Genomic DNA, 10,323 nt, shown 5'->3' on the forward strand with positions numbered 1-10,323 from the left:
GCATGAATGGTGTTGGTGTCCTGTTTTCTGAGGAGTTTGTAGACAGTGTGGTGAGTGTGACTAGAGTGAGTGATAGGTTGATGATGGTGAAAATGATGATTGGAAAGCTCTTGGTGAACGTCATCTCGGGATATGCTCCGCAGGTTGGTCGAAGCGATGAAGAGAAGGACAAGTTCTGGTGTGCGATAGAGAAGCTCATGGAAAACGTGAAAGATGACGTTGTTGTGGTAGGAGGAGACCTGAATGGACATGTGGGAAGGAGTATGGATGGTTTTGAGGGAGTTCATGGGGGTTACGGATATGGTGTGAGAAATGGAGAAGGTGAAAGGATTTTGGAGTTTGCTGATGGAGCTGATTTGTTGATTTGTAATACTCAGTTCCAGAAAGAGGATAATAAGCTTGTTACATACACGTCAGGTGGGTCGACGACAACCGTTGACTACCTGATGGTGCGTAGGCGAGATAGTGGGCACCTCCGGGACACAAAGGTGATCCCGGGGGAGGAGGCTGTTTCACAGCACCACTTGGTTGTCTGCGACATAAGGGTGAAAGGTGCGAGGAGAGCTCGGTGGGTGAAGTATCAACCGAGAATGAAGGTGTGGAGGTTGAAAGAGGTGACAGTAAGGGAGGCATTAAAAGAGAGGCTGAGTAGGGTAGAGGATGATGTGGTTGAGCTTGAAAGTGGTTGGATGTCAATGAAAGCTTGTCTGTTGGGAGCCGTTGGTGAGGTATGTGGATGGACAAAAGGACCACTGAGGCACTCGGAAACATGGTGGTGGGATGATGAAGTTGGAAAGAGGATTGACGAGAAGAGGAAGACGTTCAAGGAGTGGCAGAAGGCGAATGGTACGGGAGCAGAAACAGCAGAGCATGAAAGTTATAAGGCAGCCAGGAAGGCTGCAAAGAAAGAGGTAGCAAAGGCGCAGGAGGCATGTAGGAAAATGTTAGGAGGACGCTTGGATTCGGAAGAGGGTCAGAAAGCAGTATAGTATTCAGGATTGCAAAGCAGATAGCGAAAGAGAGGTGTGATGTGATGGGGGTGAGTTGCTTGAAGGATGAAGTGGGACAAATCGTTGCCGACCCAGATGGAATTAAAGGAAGATGGAAAAGATATATGGAAATGCTGTTGAATACAGAGAATGAATGGGATGGCAACATCGAGAGTAACCCAGTTTTAGGACCGGCAGAGAAGATAACTGAGAAGGAAGTTGAGGAAGCGATAAAAGCAATGAAGAGTGGAAAAGCGGGAGGGCCGACGGGAGTTGTGGGAGATATGTTGAAGGCAGCAGGAAGTTGGGGTGTGAAGAGAATGACAGAGATCTGTAATCTGGTGGTGAAAGAAGGCCGCATTCCAGTGGATTGGGAGCTGAGTACCCTCGTCCCTCTATACAAGGGGAAAGGTGACCCTCTGGAGTGTGGCTCGTACCAAGCGATAAAGTTATTGGAGCATGGAATGAAGGTATTGGAAAGGGTGTTGGAGAGGAGGATAAGGAAGAAAGTGAAGATCGACGAAATGCAGTTTGGAGTTATGCCAGGAAGAGGAACGACAGACGCGCTTTTCATTGTGAGGCAGTTGCAGGAGAAGTACATGGAGAAGAGGAAGGAGTTGTTTCTTGGGTTTGTTGATCTGGAGAAAGCATTCGATAGGGTTCCACGCAAAGTATTGACATGGGCATTGAGGAAGTTAGGAGTGGAGGAATGGTTGATCAGAGTAGTGATGGCAATGTACAAAAGAGCGTGCACAGCTGTAAGGACGAAGGACGGGAACAGTGCTGAGTTTGAGGTGAAGGTGGGAGTGCATCAGGGGTCGGTACTAAGTCCACTACTATTTGTAGCTGTGATGGATGTGCTGGCTCAGAACGTAAAGGAGGGTTTACCGTGGCAGTTGTTGTATGCAGATGATCTGGTGTTGATTGCGGAAAGTATGGATGGACTGAAGGAAAAGATGAACAAGTGGAAGGAATGTATGGAGACAAAAGGTCTGAAGGTGAATATCGGAAAGACGAAGGTGATGGCAAGTGGTAAAGCATGTGGTGAGGTGGAAAGAACTGGGAAGTGGCCGTGTGCTGTGTGCAGGAAGGGTGTTGGAGTGAACTCCATTCAATGTACAATGTGCGCTGAGTGGGTTCATCAAAAATGTAGTGGTCTGAGAGGGTCATTTACCAGTGTGGCAGCTACATTCAAATGTAAGGTGTGCACAGAGGGAGCTGCAGATGGAGGAAATGTTGAGTTGGATCTTGGAGACGGCGTGAAGCTGGAAGGTGTGAAAACATTTTGCTACCTCGGAGACATGCTGAATGGAAAAGGTGGATCAGACTCGGCAACGGTTGCTCGAGTGAGATGTGCATGGAAGAAGTTTCGGGAACTGAGTGGCATGCTGATGAGGAGGGGAGTGTCGCTGAAGCTGAAGGGAAAGGTGTATGCTGCATGTGTGAGAAGTGTTATGATTTATGGGAGCGAGACATGGGTAATGAACGTAGAGCAGCAACGAAGGCTGGAAAGGGTGGAAATACGAATGGTTCGATGGATGTGCGGAGTATCGTTGAGAGAGAGGAAGACAAATGATGAATTGCGAAAGATGATGGGAATATTGCCTGTGATTGATGCTGTGAAGAGGAACAGGTTGAGATGGTTTGGCCATGTGTTGAGGAAGGATGAAAGCGACTGGTTGAGAAGAGTGATGGAAATTAATGTAGAAGGAAGTAGAGGACGGGGAAGACCGAGAAAGACTTGGCTAAAGATGGTGGAAGAAGAAATGCGGGCAAGGGGGTTAACAAGGAGAGATCCAGAAAATAGGGCAAAATGGAGAAGATTGTCATGGGGACCGCAAGGCTAACCCCCACTCTAGCAGGGAAAATGGCCTTAAAATGCATGTTGTTGTTGTTTGTGTTGTAAGAAACCTGATCTGGATCCAGTCCTAAACCAAAATGTAATGAGCTTGTTGTCACCTATCCAACTAATCCACCAATTTTCGTCTGAATCCTTCCAAATTTCTGAGATACCGTGATACATATATATATATATATATATATATATATATATCAGTCACTATGCGACCTTCATATCATCAGTGGAGAACCGCCAGCAAGGTGTCCCATACAGCTGCTGCTGCACCTTGCTGGGAGCGATACGCACCGCCTGCCACGCGGTGACGTTATCTCTGGTATCCACTCATCATATGGAGTCGACCTGGTTGCGGTTGGGAGTTACTAATAATGGTATCTGTAATCTGGTTCTCCAACCTAATGAGCGGACAACATGACGTCATCGCCATGCACGTCCGCCTTGCCTGCAAAGTTCCTGCACTTGTGACAGTATCTGTATTTATAATCCGTAATGACGCACTGCTAGATGGTTCCTCTGGAACTTTGCAGGCAAGGCGGACGTGCATGGCGATGACGTCATGTTGTCCGCTCATTAGGTTGGAGAACCAGATTACAGATACCATTATATATATATATATATATATATATATATATATATATTTATATATATATATATATATATATATATATATATATATATATATATATATATATATATATATATATATCGAATTAAGCGGAAGTAAATATATATATATATATATATATTTTGGCCCTATCTCTCAATGGTGAAGAATCACTTAATTATAGTATCTGGATCTTCAACAAAATCAAATAAATCTGTCCATATCACACACCAAACCTGTCACCAAGTTTCACCTGAATCCGTCCATATCTTGCACACAGACAGACAGCAGGGGTGAAAACAAAAGCTCCGTCCATCTTCAGTGGCGGTGGGAACAAGGATGCGAGGCGGAATAGATTGGAAGGGTATGGAATCTATCTATAATTCCAGTAATCTCTGTCTGTCTGTACGTTTGTCTGTGACCGCTGTTTCTCGACAACCACGGGTCCGATATACTTTTAACTTGCCAGGTATATTGCTGGGGACCCGAGGATGTGCCTTTTCAAGGTTTCATATTAATCGGACAATTACTTACCGAGCTATGTCCAAAAAACGATTCAACCAATCAGAGAGCAGCGAACGATCGCGTGTGCCGAACGTGGCGGGCACACTCTGCCTCGGATGGCACATTTGAGAGCGTATTCATTTATTTCACGTTTGCAAACTATGTTGGCGTTAAACTATGTTTTACAACTAATAAAAACGAATTTGCGATTCATTCGCTTTCCTGCGCGTTTGTGCACGCGATGGCGATTTCTTTACCAAACTCCGGAAGCCGTTCGCTTTGGACCAAACCATTGCATGTAAATAGAGGGGGGGGATTGTCACCACTCGCAAGCCGTTCGCTTTGGACCAAACCATTGCATGTAAATAGAGGGGGGGATATACTTTTAGATGTATATATAGTACGGGCATGCCCTAGTACCCAGAAAGTTCATAAGAATGATACAATAGATACAAATACCATGTAATCTGTAATGGAAAAAAGTCACAACTGGAGTCAGACAGAGATGCCGCCCACATTATTACATCATTATACATACTTGTACCAGCTTTGATTTTAATCCCTTCAGCTGTTCTCAAGTATCCCATTTTTACCTGAGATAACCTCTGACCTTTAACACCAAAATTTAATCAGTTCATATTTGCATCATAATATATACTTGTACCAAGTTTGGTCAAAATACCATCACTTGTTCACAAGTTAGCGCAGTAACATAATTTTTAACTTTACATGACCTCTGACCTTTGACCCCAAAATCTAATCTGTTCATCTTTACATCATTATGCATACCTGTACGAAGTTTGACTTCATCCCTTCAGCCATTCTCAAGTTATCGCAGCAACGAAAACCTATCACGGACGGACGGATGGACAGCTGGACGGACAACCTGAAAACATAACGCCTCTGGCGACTGTACATGTCATTTTCCAAATTTACTCAATAATTAAATAACGTTTTTACTTAAATAGTGTTTTTTTATGTCACCAATTATTTAACAACACCAAAAGTCTAAGAGCGGCGTAGCCGGGCTTGTAAATTATTATAAACCACAAACACACATGATTAGCTTTTTAAACAGTCGCTAATGCTGTTTATAGCATTAAACAAAGGAATTTGGAGGAATCCCGACATCTGTGAGGTAAGTTTTACTTACAGACTGAGGGAAGATCTACTGTAATCTATATACCTCAAGGGTTGGGCTAATAACATGCTATCAAAAAACCGAGGTGAATTCCTTACTTCCGCTGTTGTTAGTACCGTGCACCGCTCATCACTGATTTATGAACCATACACCGCTTCAATCGATTAACTTTGTATTCACGACATTGGGATTAAAGTGTTATGGTCATATTTACTCTATTATTATTATTATTACGAAAACGATACACTACTGTGTATTTTAAACTATCACGGTAGTTTGAACCAATTTCAACAGTTGCTAGCAGACAGGGCAGCGTGTAGAATCATACCAACGAAATCATAAAACTTTAAGCAAACAAACAAAAAAATACCTATTTTGGGGATCCACCCCACCCCCTTTTTGTATGCCCCCTTAGATCCCAATTTTTCTGATGCCTTGAACAAACATTGGCACATCATGGGTGATGGAGGTTGTGATCAAATTTCATCAAAATGATTTGTGTAGTTTTGGAGAGGAGACGAAATATCTATTTTGTGGGGTCAAATCCCCCCCCCCCCTCCCACACGACCCCTTAAACCCTGAAATATTTTTTTATGCCATGAACAAACGTTGATGCATCACAGGTAATGAAGGTTGTGGTCAAGTTTCATTGGAATTGTGTGTGTAGTTTCAGAGAAAAGAGCAAATATCTATTTTGGGGGCCCCACCCCATAGGTTCCTATTTTTGGGGGGCAACCCCCCCCCCTCCAGTAAACCCCCTCAGGGCCCGATTATATATAAATATATATATATTTTTATACCGTGAACAAACTTTGGTACAACACCGGTGATGAAGGTTGTTGTCAAGTTTCATCGGAACTGCATGTGTAGTTTCTGCGAAGAGAGCAAATACCTATTTTGGGGGGCAACCCCCCACCCCGCACAAACAACCTTTGGGGCTGATTATATATATATATATATATATATATATATATATATATATATATATATATATATATATATGTATATATATATATGTATATATATATGTATGTATGTATGTATGTATGTATGTAGATACATACACACACACACACACACACACATACACATATATATGTACATATATACATGTATATATATATTGTTACGGTTCTCTACGCCGCCCTTCTTCCCCTTACCAAGGGGGGATTAGTCCCCTTGTCTTTACTGGGCTTGGCGGAACCGAGACTTGCAACGTCCCTTCCGGACAGACGCGGAGTAGGGTTTCGGGACCACTTCTCGCTCGTACCTAATTCCCCACGCTGCCCTGGGAGCGAGGAAACAAGCCTCGCATGAAGCACGTGTGATGTGAGTACGCCGAGCGGATTGCATACACGTGGTCCGCGCAGTTACCTAGAGGTTGGAACCCGATTAGAGCGGTTGTGCTCGTGCCACGCTTAGTCAAATGAGGAAACCACAGGAACGATCGAATCAGGAAGAACAAAGGGTTTAATTATTCCCACACGTATATACAATGTTCAGGGACGCAGAGACACAGAGTAGCCTTAAACAGTCTTAACTTATCCCTTGGACAACGGGCCCATCTCACACTCACACAGGGAATTGCAGATGGGTAGATGTTCCCCAACGCGTCGATGTGGCCGTCCAGAGATGGTCCCCGTCCGGCTCTCCACGGCCCCGGCACGTCCTGCGAAGATGGTGGCAGGCGATGGCAGGGACTCGTAGCACGTCTCCCGAACAAGGCAGATGTTGGGGCGGAACGGCAAAAGGCGGACTTTAGCGGGGCTGGTGGTTACTCAGCCATTTTCACTCACGCGTCTCAAATGTACTGTATTCGGTTCAAGCGCGTCTGGCTGCGCCCGCATATCTGTACCGTTCTCGTGCAAGTGCGTGAAGTTCATCAAGTTCAACAACTGCTGCGAGTCCTCTTTTATGCACGTCCCTCTCTCGCGAGTCCTGCACGTCCTCTCTCTTTGCTGCAGTCCTGTACATCGAGTCCTGTTGAGGGCTTTTGCGCAGCGGGTCTTAAGCTCCGCCCCCCGAACCTTCTGGCATCTGCTCGAACCTTCTCACCACGCCCTGTGACGCAACGCCGTCGTCACCACCTCTGAGCTCTGATTGGCGGCTCGTGCTTACCGTCATCGCTTCTGCCGCTCCGCCTCGGTCCTCCTGACCTTCCGAGCCTGCCTCGTGTTACTCACCCAAAATGAACCCAACGTTGACGCAAAAGGGCATGAGGCTACCGACGTAGGATTGTCGGTGGAAGTAGGGCCTATTCTCCTGGCTCTACTCAATGCAGAACTAACAAAGGAAAAGGACTAAGCTTACAAATACGAAGACATAACTATACTATCGCGAGGCTACACGTTGCTTGTGTGACTAACTATGGGGGGCAAATTTAACCTTTATTAGACTCACTTGACACTCAAAACCACAACAATACATATTTATATATATTTATATATAATTATATATATATATAAAATTATATATATATATACTGAAACGCAAAAGAAACTTACCACCTTTGAAACCTTTAAATATCAACAATAACACTGCGTATAGTAAATGTGTGAACTTATTTGTGGACAATAGTGTCCTCACTGTCAGATAAAACGGTCACGGATGGTCACTTGAACCTTCAATGGTCACTTCATAGCACAGCTGTTGAACAGCCGTTTTGACTGTCAGTGATTAGCCAAGGGGTACGGGATGATTTTAATGAGCTGCATGTGATGTCTTGATATTGGCTTTAAAAAGGCCAGTGCAAAATGGGCATTTCAATCAACATGCCACGATTGTCAAGGGATCAACGGCAGCGTGCCCTGGGCATGCTGCAAGGCGGACTGAACTACCGTGAGGTGGCACGTCGCCTTGGCTGTTCACACCAGACGATATCGGCCCTGGTGGACAGAGACACCCTCCACAACTCTGCAGATGACAGACCTCGATCAGGGAGGCCAAGAGTCACCACTGCAAGGCAGGACAGGCAGATGGTCCGAAGTCACCTGCGGGATCGATTCTGTCCAGCATCCCGCACTGCGGCAGAAACTCCGGGGCATGCAAACCCACGGATCTCCAATGATACTGCACGAAGACGACTGCATGACTATGGTCTGACTGCCAGAAGACCATACAGAGGCCCCGTGATGACGGTTGCCCATCGCCGCAACCGTCAGAGATGGTGCCAGCAGCATCAGCGGTGGACCTTGGCGCAGTGGAACGAGGTCGCTTTCAGCGAAGAGTCAAGGTTCTGTGTGGACAGTCCTGATGGGCGTGAGCGTGTCTGGAGAAGAACTGGCGAGCGATATGCCGATTGTTGCGTGCGTCAAGCCAACAGGTGGGGTGGCCCAAGTGTGATGGTGTGGGCAGCCATATCAGGCCGGTACAGGACGCCACTGGTGGTTGTGGATGGGAATCTTAACGCCCAGCGGTATGTGGATAACATCCTGCGACCTCATCTGCTGCCATTCCTGCTAGACCACCCAGAACTGAGAACCTTTCAGCATGACAACGCTCGTCCCCATGCTGCTCGCTTTACCACTGCATTTCTCCAAGGCGAGACCATCAACACCATGCAGTGGCCTGCGCTCTCCCCTGACCTGAATCCCATAGAGCACCTGTGGGATGAGCTTGGGAGACGCGTCGTTGGCAGGGCCAGGACACGGGCAGAGCTGCTTCAGACTTTGAGGACTGAGTGGGACAGAATCCAGCAGCAATCCATCCAAAGACTGGTAGGCAGTATACACCGACGATGCACTGCCTGTATCCAAAACAATGGTGGCCATACACGCTATTGAAAGGGGACTGACATTGCACCCTGTGCTGTTCTGTACTGTAGAACAAACTGATGAGATGGTGTATCTTGGTCAAAAACTTGACATGTGATCAATAAAATGCCAATGTTTCAATTAGCAATTGTTGGTTTGTTTTATTTTGAACTGTTACAATTTTATTACATTTCAAACAAGTGGTAAGTTTCTTTTGCGTTTTCGGTCTTTTTGAAGTTGGTCAAAATGGTCAAAATGGTCAAATGTTTCGGTCAAAATGCGCATTTTGCACTGGCCTTTTTAAAGCCAATATCAAGACATCACGTGCAGCTCATTAAAATCATCCCGTACCCCTTGGCTAATCACTGACAGTCAAAACGGCTGTTCAACAGCTGTGCTATGAAGTGACCATTGAAGGTTCAAGTGACCATCCGTGACCGTTTTGTCTGACAGCGAGGACACTATTGTCCACAAATAAGTTCACACATTTACTATACGCAGTGTTATTGTTGATATTTAAAGGTTTCAAAGGAGGTAAGTTTCTTTTGTGTTTTCGGTCTTTTTGAAGTTGGTCAAAATGGTCAAATTTTTCGGTCAAAATGCCCATTTTGCACTGGCCTTTTTAAAGCCAATATCAAGACATCACGTGCAGCTCATTAAAATCATCCCGTACCCCTTGGCTAATCACTGACAGTCAAAACGGCTGTTCAACAGCTGTGCTATGAAGTGACCATTGAAGGTTCAAGTGACCATCCGTGACCGTTTTGTCTGACAGCGAGGACACTATTGTCCACAAATAAGTTCACACATTTACTACACGCAGTGTTATTGTTGATATTTAAAGGTTTCAAAGGTGGTAAGTTTCTTTTGCGTTTCAGTATATATATAATTATATATATATATAAAATTATATATATATATATATAAATTTTTTTTTTTTTTTTTTTAATGCCATGAACAAACTTTGGTACATCACACATGGTGAAGGTTGTGGTTAAATTTCATCAAAATTGTGTGTATAGTTTCAGAGAAGAAAACTTACCTATTTTGGGGGGTCAAACCTGGTCCCACTTTGACTCCTGGGAGACCCCTTTAGACTCCGATTTTCTTTTTGTTTAATGCCGTGAACAAGCTTGAGTTGCAACATACCAAATTACATTTGCGCCAAGTTTGGTTACAATACAATCAGCGGTTTCAGAGAAGACGTTGCAAGTGTTTACAGACTGACTGACGGACGACGCGCCATCGCATAAGCTCCCCGGAACTATGTTCCAGGTGAGCTAAAAACATTAACTATAACGACACGAGGTGGAGTTAGAGTGCATACTTTCGCAAGGCTGAACAGTTTATGTTTTTTGAGATATCATGCTATATATCGTTTTTGACCATATTGTTTAATGGTGAAGAGTCACTTAGAAAATTCTCGTATCTAGATCAGCATTCTTATCTTCACCAAAATCATTATTATAATTCAC

At 44.7% G+C, this 10,323-nt stretch overlaps 1 protein-coding gene across 3 annotated transcripts in view; it reads left to right on the top strand.

Moving 5' to 3' along the window:
• Window positions 1–10,323, top strand: part of LIG3 (DNA ligase 3) — a 75,403-nt gene that overhangs the window by 16,896 nt on the left and 48,184 nt on the right. The window lies entirely within an intron of this gene.

Source organism: Myxine glutinosa, chromosome 4, assembly GCF_964187855.1.
Source record: "Myxine glutinosa chromosome 4, kmMyxGlut1.1, whole genome shotgun sequence".
Lineage (NCBI taxonomy): Eukaryota > Metazoa > Chordata > Myxini > Myxiniformes > Myxinidae > Myxine > Myxine glutinosa.